Source organism: Sorex fumeus, unplaced genomic scaffold (genome assembly GCF_029834395.1).
Source record: "Sorex fumeus unplaced genomic scaffold, SorFum_2.1 ptg000131l, whole genome shotgun sequence".
NCBI classification, from domain to species: Eukaryota; Metazoa; Chordata; class Mammalia; order Eulipotyphla; family Soricidae; genus Sorex; species Sorex fumeus.
Window position 1 is genome coordinate 28,682,043 of NW_026606188.1, and position 16,548 is coordinate 28,698,590.

The following is a 16,548-nucleotide window of genomic DNA, read 5'->3' on the forward strand; positions in this document are numbered from 1 at the left end:
ATTATCATGTTTTTTTAATAAATTTTCTGACAAAAATTTCTGTATTCAGGATCAATCTTATCTATGTAAAGAAAATAAAAAAACACAAAAAATTAGACAAAAAAGAGATAGAATATCTTTCTTTATGCCTTCAAAATTTCCAAGGTTTTCTTACTATTAGTTTATTTTAATAATAATAATTCAATATAAACACAGAATCTCATTAAAAGTATCGTCTCTAGATAAGACACATTCAAGTAATTTCCTATTTCTGTTACAAAATCTTACATTTCCTTTAGATTTTTTTGGTATTATTTATTAAAGTGTGCCTTATTTCTTATGACTTTCTGTTATCTTTATTTCTTTTCCTTCTCTTTTCCTCTGTTTCACATTCTCATTTGGCCTTGGCTATAAAACAGTTTTCTTAAATTTTAATCCTCATATTCTAAAATAAGCAGATGCAAAAAAAAAAAAAACTTAGTATGCCGTATGCCTCAAGCAAGTTTTTTTTTTGTCTTAATGAAAGAAATTCTTGGATGGCATTAGGATATTACTATTTAGGACTATCTAAGTATACTATATTCCAAAGTAAAGAAATCATTAATAATGAAATACTAAAAAGAACAGTTATATTGCAAAATAAATCTACCAGGCTTACAAAGAAAACAAATTTGCAACAGCCACCTGCTGTGGAGATGTGGCAGTAATCTCAACAGCAGGAAATAAAAGGGAAGAGAGGAGAAAAATACAAAAGCACAGACATTAAAAAAGTAATTAAAACACTTATCTCCATCGACATACATAAGGAAAAAAACCCTCAACCAACCACCTAAAAACATACTCTATTGAACTGCACAGCAGGAAACAGCATTAAAGCTGGCACCATAAACACACATTCTGTAGCTGGGAGAAGACCCCTTTAAAAATGTAATCTCAAAAGTATTACTAATGTGTTAATCACCAGCAAATGTACCACACATTCATTGTATTGTATTAGTTACTTTCTCCAAGGTATTTTTAAAATTGTACTTCTACATTTTTTATTCTAATAAACTCTTAAATACAGGCACTGGTAACCTCTTTATTTATAATTGTTCTAATAATGAATCTTATAACTATATTGAGGCCACAGTATTCTTTATATCAAAAACCTCAATAAATCTCACCATTAGATACATTTAGATAACATGATTAAACCATTTCTTTATTTATGTTTGCTTGGTTTTGTTTGGGGGCACACTCGGTGGGTGGTGCTCAGGGCATGCACCTGACTCCCTGGCCCATGTTCAAGGATCACTGGGGGATCATATGAGGATCATAAGGGATATAACTCACACCCACAATGGTGGCGTGCAAGGCGTGTGTCCTAATTGCTGTACTATGGCTCTGTCCCCAAATCATTTCCTTTGAACCCAGTCTTATCTGGAATAAAAAGAGGTGAAAACCAATGTAAGAATAAGAGTAATGGATTCAAAGCTAAGAATTATTTTGAGTTACCTACAAGACTCTCTAGCCTCCAGAACTCTGGGAAGTGAAATAATGTAACAAGTGACAGGCTCTAAAATAAAGTTCCCTCAACACATGTGTCCGCTGCTGACTCCCACAGCCTTTAGAACTAGCTTTATGCAAGTATAAATGAGAGACTATGTAAGGATTTCTAAATATGTCAGTAAACAATGAAATGCTACTTAATATAAAATCAGACCACTGTTGGGGCCAGAGCTATAGCAGTGTTCTTGCCCTGCATGCAGCGCACTGAATTCAGTCCCCGGGACCCCCAAATCAAAATCAAATTTAAAAAAATAACAAAAAACATAATCAGATATTATAGACTAATGACATTAGTTACTAACTATAAGTTCACACCAAGTTATCAAGCTTTAAAACCAAGTTTTCTCATCTTTGAAAAGTGAACTTAAACTATGCATTTCCTCATAGAAATACTGTGCAGATCAAAAGCATAATATAATTCTACATAGCTGAAACAACTGTTACCGGGAGAAAGTTCAATTCATAATCATAGATATTTGTTATGTTGTCATATATTTTATCCTGTGAATGAAAACTCAGTGCCGTTCTATTATAGGTGTGTATTTAACTTTAGCAAACAATAAATTTAGTTAAAAATTACTCTTAGTCTAAACCACAAGGGCTGGAGTGATAGCACAGCGGTAGGGTGTCTGCCTTGTTCTCAGCCAGCCCGCCAAGCTGGGTTCAATTCCTCCACCTCTCTTGGAGAGCCTGGCAAGCCACTGAGAGTATCTTGCCCACATGGCAAAGCCTGGCAAGCTACACGTGACATATTCAATATGCCAAACAGAGTAACAAGTCTCAAAATAGAGATGTTACTGGGCCTGCTCGAGTAAATCAATGAACAACGGGAGGACAGTGCTATAGTGCTACAGTCTAAACCAAAACTATAATTTCATAGATCTTGAAAGAAAAAGAATTTATCTCAGTAGACTACTGTAAAAGGTTGCAAACTATATATAAGAATATTATAATATTCCAATGCTTGCAAATATTTGTAATACATTTAGAATTACTAAAACATTGATGCATAAGAACCTAGAAAGTTCCACAAGGAAATAACTTTCTGAAAGTCATTATCGATGAGTAAACTTGTGCAGTAATTTGAGAAACATATGGTTGGTCTTAGTAACACTAAGTTTGTTCATCCACAAAATAGGCAGAATGTCTAGAAAGAGAGTTTTAAACATTGCCACGACTTTTCAAGGAATCTGTCACTGTCACTGTGATTGTCCTGTTGTTCATCAATTTGCTCGAGCCGGCCCAGTAACATCTCCATTGTGACACTTGTTACCATGTTTGGCATATCGAATATGTCACGGGTAGCTTGCCAAGGTTTGCTATGTGGGCGAGATACTCTCGGTAGCTTGCTGGGCTCTCCAAGAGGGGCGAAGGAATCGAACCTGGGTCAGCCAGGTCAGCCAGGTTGCCAGGTTAGACGCGTGCAAGGCAAATGCCCTACCCAATGTGCTATCGCTCCAAGACTATCAAAACAGCTGATCTTTGTATATTCATGCATTTTATTATTTTTCTACAGAGAGAACGTGTTTTATTATTTTTAATGAAATAAACATAGTTAAAGAATATTATTAATCAACTCAGATGAAATCAATTGCTTTATATTATTTATTCAAATGTCATTCCAAAATCAGAGTGCAGTCTTGGGTGTCAAAATATTATTTACACCTGACGTGTAATAAATACTATGAATATAATTTTAGAACAATAAATGTTAGGCCAAAATAAGGAATCTGAGAGCAAATATTATTTGTTCTTATCACTATTTCACTAGATACTATAAAATTGTTTTACTGTGACATCTTAAATTTGAAGTCTCTGCATTTTTTTCTCTAAGTTATCACTTCCTTTCAGAGAGATTAATTGAGATAATACATTTTAAAAGTCAGAATTACTTATCAGTGACTTGGATACAGAATATGTCAATAAATAAATTGGATTTTGTGTATTTTTATAAATCCTAGTATTTTCAGATTGGCACTTTTCTTGATATTTCTTGATAAATAATGTGATAGAAAATACTGTAACATCAACTAAAACTAAAGATACTTTAAAAAGCTTAGTTCCAATTGAATTTTTCTATAAGTATTGATTTTAAAAAAAACCCTTTACAATAAAACTTAGGAAATTCTATGTGCAATTGTTACATATCTAGTTTCAAACATCTTGTTACACAAATAAAACTAAATGGAGTTCATCATGTTCAATTTTAAGATTTGGATACCAGCTGTGATTTTTAATTATGGATAATATTTAGAAATAGCAATCTTAGATGCTTCACTTATTTAGCAATTTCTTCACTAATATTATTGGGTGGCAACTATGTGTTAACATCTAGATGTTAGGCATATACTGATAAATAGCTTACAATCCAGAAGGTGAAAGAAAAGTCATCAAAAGATTAGAATAGAGCTGGGTAATTAGCATGATAAAGAGATGCTGATATAAGGAAACAGGATCCTTTGCAAATCACTCTTCTTGACTAAGACTGCTATTGAAGCTGAGTTTTGAGTGTTACCACTGGTGTGAAAAAGGAGGATACTCAACATGCACAAAGGCATAAAAGAGAAAATAGCTCAGTCTGACTAGTACCAGAGCTTTGGTCAGAGGAGAAAAGTGGAGCAAACAAGTAACAAAATTTGAAATAGGACAGAACAGACTGGCAAGCCTCAAATCACCAAGAACCTAGAAAGTTATAACAAGTTTGGGGATTTTGTTTCATTCTTTGGGTCACACCCGGTGATGCCAGGGGTGACTCCTGGCTCATGCACTAAGGAATTACTCCTGCCCGTGCTCAGGGGACCATATGGGATGTTGGGAATCGAACCCGGGTCAGCTGTCTGCAAGGCAAACACCCTACCCACTGTGCTATTGCTCCAGCCCCCAGCTTTGAGATTTTTACATGGGGCAGGCATGATAGAGAAATTATATAATAAGTTAAATTGGTAACAGTTTGTGGAATTGACTTTCAGGTGCTGAGAATGACAGAAGTAAATAATCTAAAATGATACTACATAAATTCTGATAAGAAACACTTGAACTTCTCGACCTAGATTACTGTTAACCTCCATGAACAGGGCAATGCACTGAGACTCCACAGCACAGCCTTGTCTTCTCCTGGGTCAACAATTTTACTCAAAGATAAATGGTTTAAATTAAGGTCTTTATCAAGATAAATGTGGAGGTATAAGAGGCAGGAAAAAGTCAGGGGTTACAGATATACATCTTGGGTATACAAGGTCCTTAAATTCATCTCTGGCATCTTACAACCCTACTTGGTACCACTAGGTGTGGCTTTCATGTACGCCAGCAACTCTGGACCCAAGAAGTAGTCCACACACCGAACCACACAATTGGTGACTGTCTGATTATCACCAGGATTGGCCCTGCATCTTCGTGAACACTACTAAGATCTCCCCCCAGCCACCAGAGAAATATGGAAACATTGTGGGATACAATGCAAATACTTCAAAATATTCTGTATAGGATATTTGAATTCAATGAATTGTTTTAGAGCGAGTTGCTTTTTTCTTAAGATAGCATTTATTTATTTTCTTTCTCCAAGTTTTATTTATTTATTTATTTATTTATTTTTATTACTGAAATACCATGAGGTGCCGTTGTAGACTTAAATTTTTTGTGCTTGGGTTTCAGTTATACAATGATCAAGTACCCATCCCTCCACCGGTGCCCATTTTCCACCACCACAAATCCCAGTATCCCTCCCATCCCCCATCCCCCCATCCCACTCTGCCTCTGTGGCAGGGCATTCCCCCTGTTCTCTCTCTCCTTTTGGGTGCCATGGTTTGCAAAAGAGGCATTGAGTAACAATCATGTTCGGTCTATAGTCTACTTTCAGCATGCGTCTCCCATCCTGGGAGGATCCTCCCAACACCCTTTACTCACCCTTTGCTCCCTTCTCTATCTGAGCTGCCTTTTCCCCTAGCATGTGCGACTGGCCTCCAAGACATAGAGTGAACTTCCTGGTACTTACCTTGGCTATTCTCCGGTGTTAGTCTCCTATTTTGTTACTTTATGTTCCCCACATGAATGCAATCTTTCTATGTCTGCTCCCCTCTTTTTGAATCATTTCACTTAGCATGATACCTTCCATGTAGAACCACTTGTATGTAAATTTCATAAATTCATCTTTTCTAACAGCTGCATAGTACTCCATTGTGTAGATGTACCAAAGTTTCTTTAACCAGTCATCAGTTCTTGGGCACTAGGGTTTTTTCCACATTTTGTCTATTGTGAACAGTGTAGCAATGAACATAGAAGTGCACATGTCATTTCAACTGTACATTTTTGCCTCTCTGTGATATATTTCCAGGAGTGGCATTGCTGGGTCAAATGGTAGCTCAATTTCTAATTACTCTTTTTTTTATTTCTTATTTCTCAAGAATCGTCCACTACTGTTTTCCAAAAAGGCTGAACCAGTTGGCATTCCCACTAGCAGTGAAGGAAGGTTCCTTTCTCACTACATCTGTGCCAACACCGGTTGCTTTTGTTCTTTTGGATGTGGGTTAGTCTCTGTGGTGTGAGATGATATCTCATTTTTGTTTTGGTCTGCATCTCCCTGTTGATTAATGATGTAGAGCATTTTCTCATGTGCCTATTTGCCATTCGGATTTCTTCTTTGAGAAAGTGTCTGTTCATATTGTTGCCCCATTTTTTGAAGGGGTTGGATGTTTTCTTCTTGTGGAGTTTAACCAGTACTTTGTATATCCTTGTTTTGGGCATATTACCTATGTCACAAGTAGCTTGCCAGTCTCTGCTATGCATGCGGGATACCCTTGGTAGCTCACCAAGAGGGGCAGAGGAATTTTGGGGGATAAAATGATATTACTTAAAATATCTTGTTTCTATTTGAGCTTCACAAAAACTCCATGAATGAGGATAAATAATAGTGTAGTACATAAGGTTATGGTAAACCCTTTACATGAGGCTGACCCAAGGTTGATTCCAAAACACCCCTAGTACAGAAACAGGAGAAAGCCCTAAGGACCAGGAGGAAGCCCTAAGGAGTGTAAAAGCAAAACAAGCAAACAACAAATAACTCCGTGCGCTAAATACATATTTACATGACTATTTAAAAATTAGCACACTGAAGTTTAAGGAAGTAAAATGTTTTCTAAAATCTCATTGCTTTGGTCCAGTAAAGGTAAAAGGTAAAGGCCCTCCCGTTGATCATCGATTTGCTCGAGCGGGCCCAGTAACGTCTCCATTGGAGACTTTGTTGTTACTGTGTCTGGCATATCGAATACTCTCGGTAGCTTGCCGGGCTCTCCGAGAGGGGTGGAGGAATCGAACTCGGGTCGGCCATGCTGGCCGCGTGCAAGGCAAATGCCCTACCCGCTGTGCTAATCTTATACATTAGACATATATTTAGGAGATCATAGAACATTTATTAGGTGAAAATAAGGAGCCTTAATTTAACCATTAAAAATTTATCATTCAATGATCTATTGCACCTTAAATTTTCTAAAAAGTATTAATACAGTATTTTATTCACAAAGGAAAGACACATTTTTAAAGACTGGTAGGTAATGATTCACATATCATCCCACCTCCACTATTTTAAGTGACTATAAGTAAACCATTCCTACTTAACAGTAAATGTCTTGTAAAAGGATCTTCTAAGTATTATTCATTTGTTTGAAGTACAGATCTACAATGACAAACCTATCATCAATTCATTTTGATGAAATGGTAATAATTAAGGTGTTATTTTCATTCTTTCACTGCATGTCATCTGACCTATGTTAAATCAACTATCAAATTTTCATTCATTGTTTCTACGTGAAGGATTTTGCCAGCTCAAAAAAGTATAAATCTTCATTTGTCAAATTTACACTATCCCTGCTCTGGTTGCTATCAGGACCCAAAATTCTTCTTCCTTAAAAACAGCAAAATATTGTCACATTACACAACCTCCTCACAGCCTCAGATGACCCTGAAATTGATGATATTTGTACCTGTAAGTGCACAGTTAAGGAGAACAGAAGGCAAGTGCTGTCCTCGTTAACCGCATTGAGCTGTGATACAACCGCAGACTCCCTTGTGTGGCCTGTGATCAATTTTAATCTTCTGGCCGAAAATAAAAGAATGCAGACTCCTGATTCTAGATTCATCTTTAAAGGAGATTATAGATTTGTATGTCTGCAGTGGGAATGAAGGATTTAATTCAACAGGCATTCCAGGAAGGAATACATCTAAAGTATCATTCTTCTTCATTACTCCCACTCCTTCCAGCTTCCTCTATTGACAGAACTATATTCTCTGAAAAGTAAATGCAATGGGCTAAAAAAAAAACAATGTTTTCCTGTAGATATATGATCACAGAAACAGACTGTCAGTTCCGTGACTCTATGATTTACATTTTTTCCTATCTCAAATTCCCCTTAAGGGTTTGTGCCAAACTGCATGGCAAAATGTTCAATTGTAAGCAATTACTAAAACCATAATTACTCATTTCCAAAACTCATATATACTTAGTTATATTGGTAAATTCTTGGTGCTTTTAAATGCAAACCGGTTCTGATGTAATTATCAGTTTAAGTATTGGTTTTGTACCGTTACAATTATACAGATGCAGATACATGTATGTATGTACATAAATGATAATTATTCACACATAAAGAAGATACATTTTTATTTTTCTTTGAAGAAAAGATTTTTAAAAATATTAAAATTAGAAAGAATGAGGGTGTTTTAATGTTTACAGGAAAAATTTAAAATATTAGTAAAAGTAGAAAGAATGAGGGTGTTTTAAGGTTTACAGGAAAAATGTATATATATACAATTTTAATTTCAAAATTCTATAATTACTATAAGACAGATTTTCACTTCATCAAATCAAATGCCCCACTCCACATAATTACTATCATTGCTACGAGACCCTTAAAATTTTTATTTTCATTTCTTTGGAAGGGTCTCCCAAGCAAGACAGCTGGTGGCTATTCCTGGTGATACTTAGCCAACCATGCCATAAAGCTCAATGCTAGAGTTAGTGATGCTGTATTCTATAGTCAGATGTGCTAGAGGCTATCAGAGCCACACCTGGAGGTACTCCAGGGACCAGGTGGTGCTGGGAACCAAACAAGGGACTTTCACAAGGTATGGGTTCCTACCCCTGAGCTGTCTCCCTGACCATGCAAAAAGATGAGAAATATTCATGGTGATTATTCACTGGGCCAGACAAAAATCAAAACCAAACCAAAAATAAAACAAATCAGTATGAGGTGAAGAACACAGATCTCAAAGCCAAAGCTTAAGTTAGGTCGCTGACAGCTTTTGTTCAACAGTATATCCCTGAACAGCTTTTTAACCACTTTTACCACAGGCCCCTCATCTATAAAGTACAGGATCATTATAGGAAGCAATCTTTGAAAGATTTTGTAAGGAGTAAATGAGATAAATTTCAACAGAAAAGTGTTTGGTACTGCAGAGGCACAAAATAGTATCTGTTAGGTGTACTTAAAGACATTCTAATTCATTCACTTACTCATTACTAAAAGGAAGTGTCAGCTATTCAACAAGCTTTGATAAGAAAGCATCAAGTGTTGGTTGTAGGAACTGGGTCAAGAAGCAAAGCTGAGGAAAAAGCAATCATATTCTGGATACCAATGTGCTGTGGTTTTCTTTAAATCAAAAATAAGATGCAAGCATTTTTAATGAAATACTACTTCACTGGTATAAGATGCAAGCATTTTTATTGAAATACTACTTCACTGATCAGAAATTGCAGCAGTTAAGGGGGGTAAGATGATCGCCGTACATGTGCCTGATCAGTATTTCATCTCTGGCATCCAAGGGCCCACCAGGAGTGATTAACAAGCATGTACCTAGGAAAAAGCCCTGAGCACTTGCTGGGTGTGGTTCCAAGACAAAACAAAATAAAACAAGCCTACTACGATGTACAACTGATAATCAGGGAAATGCCTGTCTTAAAATTAAGCTATGTATAGTGATTAGCCAAAACTATTTGGATTTGGAATTAAAGGATCAAGAACTGGATGGATGGATTGATGGATGAACGGATGCTATGGTGTGGGTCAGAAAATAAATGAGTGAATAAATCAGTAATTATTTGTAGATGCGACCTGCATATAGAATTTTGGGACACCCAACTCATGCTGTGACTCTGCTTAGTATGTACAATATTTATTATATATTATTGAACACATGTTGGGGCTGGACTGATAGCACAGCGCGTAGGGCGTTTGCCTTGTGCACAGTCAGCCTGGCCAAGTCATGTTTGATTCCTCTGTCCCTCTCGGAGAGCCTGGCAAGCTACCCGTGACGTATTTGATATACCAAACACAGTAACAACAAAGTTTCACGATGGAGACGTTAGTGGGCCCGCTAGAGAAAATTGCTGAACAATGGGAGGACAGTGACAGTGAGTGTGAACACATGTTCAAAGCAATATAGAAGATCGGTATTTATAAATATGTGTGCCTGCATGGTCAAAAACATTTATTAAAAGTGAACATAGAATAGTATTATCAAAGACAATTTGGGACTGGAGAGATAATAAAGCAGGCAGGGCTCTTGTCTTGCTGACCGCCGACCAGGATTTGCTTTCCAGCACCCCGTATAGTACTGGGAACCTTGCCAGGAATGGTCCCTGAAGGCACTGTCAGTAATATGTCCTGAACAACCCCCCCGCCCCAAAAAAAAGAAAGAAAAGAAAAGGAAAAGACTCTAGCAGTTTCAAGTAAACTGACCACTCTCATTCCCTAGCTTCCTTATCTCTCCTCTCTCCTAAAAGCCATGTGGAATAGAAAACTAAGAATCCACTGACTTACATTATACAAGGTATTCTTTAAAACAAACAGGCTAAAAATTAGGAATAAAACATACCAGACTAAGTTGTGGGCTTGAGAAAGATTACTTGGAGGCTCCAGGCTGGAATCAGAGGTAGCTCCTGGTAAGACAGCTACTAAATGTCTCTACTCTCTCCAGCCCTACATCTTTTAGTCAAGATTATCTTTCAATCAAATGAGTCATTCTTCAAGTCATTTACAGGTAATGTATCTCCTGAATTATCTATCTATACTTTCTTATTGGTAATTATTTAAATGCCATTTCTGGGATATTATCAAATTAAATTGAGTTTTAGAATAAAATGTCAGGAAATATTTTCTATGCTAACATGGCAAACACACGGGTGATGTGAAGTAGAAATAGGCATAACAAAGGGATGAAAAGACAGCAACATCGTTTCTTCTTTTCAAAAGAAATATATATATATATATATATAATCCATTCAAAATATTCTATTTTTCACAGATTCTTTGTTCTACCCTTATTATAGAAGTAAAAATTCCCGGAGGTTTATTTTAATTCAAACATTAATTTAAGGCCACAAAAGAAAGAATGAATTAAGTATTAAGTGGACCATAATCACAAATATACAAGGTGTATCCTATTTACACAGGTCCACCTTAATAACCTGCATGTACAGTAAGTGGTATTAAGAGTAGATAAGGTAAAATGAAGCAACTTAATACCATGTTGACTTTTTTTTAATTCACCATATTAGTGCAATAAGATACTGTCTCTGTAAAGTTTCATTTCACATGATAAAAGAAACAAGAGGCTTCTGATCAATAAACAGAAAATCAAGTTACATGCTCCTGCTAGGTTGCTCTAACAAGGACTAATCTCCTAAATGTTGGTGCATGCCTAATGTTGTGGCTTTTAATCCTCTCACAACAGTGGGTCTAAAATACTTGCTATTAGCACTAATGTGAAAAGAATTAATACTTCACATTTGGCCATCTACTCTACTCAAATGAAGGGGTTAATGGTACAATGAGACTTAAAGGATGTAAATTATTCTTCCCAAGTGGCTAGGGAAATAACAAGCTCAAGGGTTTTCATTCAAAATTATTAACATATAGAAACACTATTATCTCTGCAGTTAATATGCAGCTCACTGAAAATTTCAGGGACTGAAAGAATTAAGGAGACAGTCTCCTTTGTGAAGTTACAAAACCTATATCACTTACTAGCAGTAAATTTTATCTTGAATTTTAACATTAATGTATCTTTAAATTTTAGTTTTGATTATTATTTTAAAGATATCTTCCAAGACACATGACAAATCATGCCAAGACAATCAGGACCTATTTTTGCTACCTCACAATCTGTTTAGTCCCCTTTGCTAAATAAGGTTATAATTTAATCGAAGCTTCTTTTCTATGATCAAGCATTTCTCTGAAAGACTGAGACAATCAAGGCCAAGAAAATACTGTTTTTCCTTCTGTAGCACTGTAGCACTGTCCTCCCATTGTTCAATGAATTGCTCGAGTGGGCACCAGTAACGTTTCTATTGTGAGACTTGTTACTGTGTTTGGCATATCAAATATATCACAGGGAGCTTGCCAGGCTTTGCCATGCAGGTGGGATACTCTCAGTAGCTTGCTGGGCTCTCCAAGAGGGGCGGAGGAATCGAACCCGGCTCATCAGGGATGGCTGCGCGCAAGGCAAATGCCCTACCACTATGCTATTGCTCCAGCATTGTTTTTCCTTAAAAGTTTCATTTTTTTGACATTTTCTTATCAATTAATATGACAATTTAATTGACTAATGACTGCTATGGATTAGATCATCATCATCATACTAAATGTGAAATATTTGAAAAAAGGGAACTGAGGCAAATTAGGTCAATGTTACTTCATTTACCACTCCTCATCCTATTTCTCTCTTTCGCTTAATTTCTCCTTCCGTTTGATAAGCACTTATTGAGGAGACAGAATTATGTGCACTGTCGTTTTGGGGTAAAGACCTTTAAATGTGCATAAACTATGAACTAATTGAATGTTAAATCTATCTGCATATTTACAGCATAATTTTAGTCAACAATAGTTGATATACTTTAAGTCTAAAAATCCTCTGTAGTAGGCAAAATATTTTATGTATTGATAAAATCAAGGGACAAAGTTTGTTCACTATGCCTATAGAATTTATAGTTCCCTGAAAATGATTTGGAAAAGAATGGTCATGTTGGTCGACATACTACATTTTAATCATTACCATCCTCTGTTAATCCAATGCACATCACCTATTTTACATAAAACTTATGCAACAAATTCATATATATGTATATATATATATATATATATATATATATATATATAATAACACCAAACATTAGCCAAGCGGCACAAATGCTGGCCGACTTTGACCGTGAGTGTGGTAAGGAATACAAAAAATGATTGTCTGTACTTTCAAAGCACGTACGCTAGCATCAGATGCATCCATCTAGGACCTGATGGTACAAGCGCGAAAGATCAAGTACGACATCATTGGTTTGACTGAGACAAGAAGGCACCAATCTCATCATTCCGTTTTCGACACTGGAGAAGAATTTTTCCTTGGAACACGTGATAAAAGAGGTGGTACTACATGGAAAGTATCATGTTAAGTGAAATTAGTCAGAAAGAGCGGGATAGACACAGAAAGATTGTATTCATCTGGGGAACATAAAGCAACAAAAGGGGAGACTAACACCCAGGAATGGCTGAGATTAGTACCAGGAATTTTGCTCCATGACTTGAAAACCAGCCATACGTGCTAGGTGAAAAGGAAGCTCAGATAGAGAAGAGAGCACCAAATAAAGGGTGTTGAGAGGACCCTCCCAGGGTGGGAGAAGCATGCTAAAAGTAGGCTATAGACCAAACATGATTGCCACTCAATGCCTCTCTTGCAAAACACAGTACCCAAAAGAAGAGAGAGAGAATAAGGGGGAATGCCCTGCCACAGAGGTAGGGTGGGCCTGGGGGGGGGGGGGGAGGGATGCTGGGACCCGCGGTGGTGGAGGATGGGCACTGGTGGAGGGATGGGTACTTGATCATTGTATAACTGAAATCCAAGCACAAAAATTTATAAGTCTATAACTGTACCTCATGGTGTTTCACTAATAAAAAAATTTTAAAAAAAGAGGTGTCGGAGGCGTCTGTGTCCTTGTCAACACAAACTTGGCCATGAGCATTGATTCATTCGAATGCCTAACAACCTGAATCAGACGTTTACATTTGAATAGATGTGGCTCACTGCTGGCAGTTTCTATCTTCGTTGTCTATGCACCAACATCTAATTACGATGAAGGAGAAATTGAGAAGTTCTACATGGAGCTGGAGAAGTTCTATAAAGAAGACCACGCCTTCTACGAGATCATTGTGGGTGATTTTAATGCCAAGATAGGACTGAGAAGATCAGCCGAAGAAATTCACATCAGGACCCATGGCCTAGAATGTAATGAACAGGGTGAGAGACTGTCTGAGTTCATCATGTCGAACAAGACGATCCATGGTAACTCACAGTTCCAGAAGGCCGAATCTAAACATTAGACATGGGAGTCTCCTGGTGAACGGTTCCACAACGAAATAGACCACATCATATTCAATCGACAGTTTTGCCTGACCAATGTCGCTGTTGTCCCAAAATTCCAAATGGGATCAGACCACCGTCTGCTTCGTGCAAAATTCTACTTCACAGAGCAGGGAGAAAGGGCTGCAAAGTTTAAAAAGAGAACTCCCAGAACAACCACCAACTGGGAGCTCTTTGGCAGTATTGTGGCAACATGGCAAGATGCTATTGTTGACAGCATTGACGATACACTGGTTCAGCACCTCCATGATTGTGCAAGGAATGCCAAGAGAGAGATAACCACAAAAAACGCCTGTCTTCGAAAACTCTGGAGATTATTCACCAGCGTGGTTTGGCGCATGCCTCAGGCAACTGCAAGCGAATGCCCGAGCTCACAAAGCAGTGCAGAGATGTGATCAAGGAAGACCTCAAAGATAGAAGAGCAGAAGTGCTGGTAGATTCGGCAGAAGCTGGGAAAACTATTCATAATGCCTGCCTGTCCATTGCCAACTACAAGACCAAGATGACTGCCCTCCAACGTCCTGATGGATCTATCACATCTTCCAGAATGGCAATGGAAAAGATTATCCATGCCTTCTACTCAAATCTCTTTGATAGCCATGTCCACTTGCCGACATACCAAATTCCACAGGATGGATATATCGTTTCCAATGTTCTCCCTTTCGAAATGTGACACGCCATTTCGTCAGTAAAGAAACAAACAGCACCTGGCCCAGACAAGGTCAGATCTGAACACCTTGAAGAACCTGCCGTCAGTACTCATTAATATGCTGGCTTGGCTCTTCACACACTACCTGTCTGAATGCAAGGTTCCATCCCAATGAAAAACCAGCAGGACTGTATTACTGTGCAAGAAGGGAGACATCCACGACATTGGCAACTATCACCCGATCTGCCTATTGTCTGCCATCTACAAGTTGTTCATTCGAGTCATCCTAAATAAGATTGGCAGAACACTAGATGAAGGACAACGATGCGAGCAAGCCGGGTTCTGCAAGGGATTCAGCACCATCGACCATATCCACACAATAACCAAGCTCATTGAGGTTTCTCGGGAGTTCAAGATGCCGCTCTGTCTAACGTTCATTGATTTAAAGAAGGCCTTTGATTCTGTTGAGACGGAAGCGGTCATTGAAGCCCTAATCAATCAGGGCATTCAAGCTCAATACATCAAGATCCTCCGTGAGCTGTATTAAAGATTCACTACCAGGATCTCACCATTCTATGAAGAAGTAATCACTGATGTCAAGAGAGGGGTTCGGCAGGGTGATACCATTTCACCGAAACTCTTCAGTGCCACCCTCGAGAATGCCATGTGACAACTGGAATGGGAAGGAATGGGAGTGAAGATAGATGGTCGGCAACTACACCACCTCCGCTTTGCTGATGACATTGTTTTAATAACACTAAACATCAGCCAAGCGGCACAAACGCTGGCCGACTTTGACCGTGAGTGTGGTAAGGTCTGACTACAGCTGAACCTTATGAAGACAATGTTCATGAGAAACAGCCTCGTTCCTGAGGCCCCATCATTCTCAACAGAACAACCATCTCCGAATGCAACAGCTATGTGTACCTAGGTCGAGAAGTCAACATGACAAATGACCTGGCACCTAAGCTGCGCAGGAGGAAGAGAGCGACTTGGAATGCCTTCAAGAGCTTCAAAGAAATAGCTAAGAGGATGAAGAACCTCTGGCTCTGGGCACATCTCTTTGATTCCACTGTTCTTCCTGCATTAACATACGCCTCAGGGACCTGGCCCCTATGCAAACAGGATGAGAACACTATTTGGGTCTCCCAAAGAGGAACTGAAAGAGCTATGCTTGGAATATCACGTTTCACTCAAATGAGAGAAAGAATCTGGAGTTCCGACCTCCGTTGACGATCAAGAATCAGGGATGCTGTCTCATTTGCCAAGGTGTCAAAAGTCAGATGGGCTGGTCATGTAATGAGATTTAAAGATGACCTCTGGACTAGAGCTGTTAGGGACTGGATTCCACGGGATGTCAAAAGACCGTGTGGCTGCCCGCCTACCAGATGGTCAGACTCCTTCATTAAGATCATGATAGATCTGTTTGAGGCTCTTCATGTTCCTAGAGTGAACAGACACCATTGGGCTACACTAGCACGCAACAGGGACAAATGGAGACATTACTGGCGCCTGCTTGAGCAAATCAACGATTAATGGGAAATCAAGTGATCAAGTGATAATAGACAGAGGTGCTGGAAGTTCAGATACATATAATTTCTCATTAAATAGCCATAGGCAAATAAGAACAATGGTTTTCACTGTGTAGGTCAGATGAGTAATTGGCTCAGCTGGAGGAGGACACAGTCTGATTTTTCAGTGATGTGCCTAAGCAGAAGTAAGAGCAGAGGGCAGGCCGAGATGTGCTGATGATGTTGCAAACATCTCATTCAGATGCCTCACCTGCCAACACATGTCTAAATCTGTTGATTTAATTCAATATATATTTACTACCTAAAGAGTAACATTGCAAATGTAAGGAAAAGGCTATGCATATAAATATACACAATTAATAGCACTGATTTATATAATTTAGTGCTCAAAGAATGTGATACAAAAGTATGATAAAGAGGTGTATCTTTACATATCAA

At 38.1% G+C, this 16,548-nt stretch overlaps 1 protein-coding gene across 1 annotated transcript in view; it reads right to left on the reverse strand.

Moving 5' to 3' along the window:
- Nucleotides 1-16,548, reverse strand: part of DPYD (dihydropyrimidine dehydrogenase) — a 960,132-nt gene that overhangs the window by 579,648 nt on the left and 363,936 nt on the right. The window lies entirely within an intron of this gene.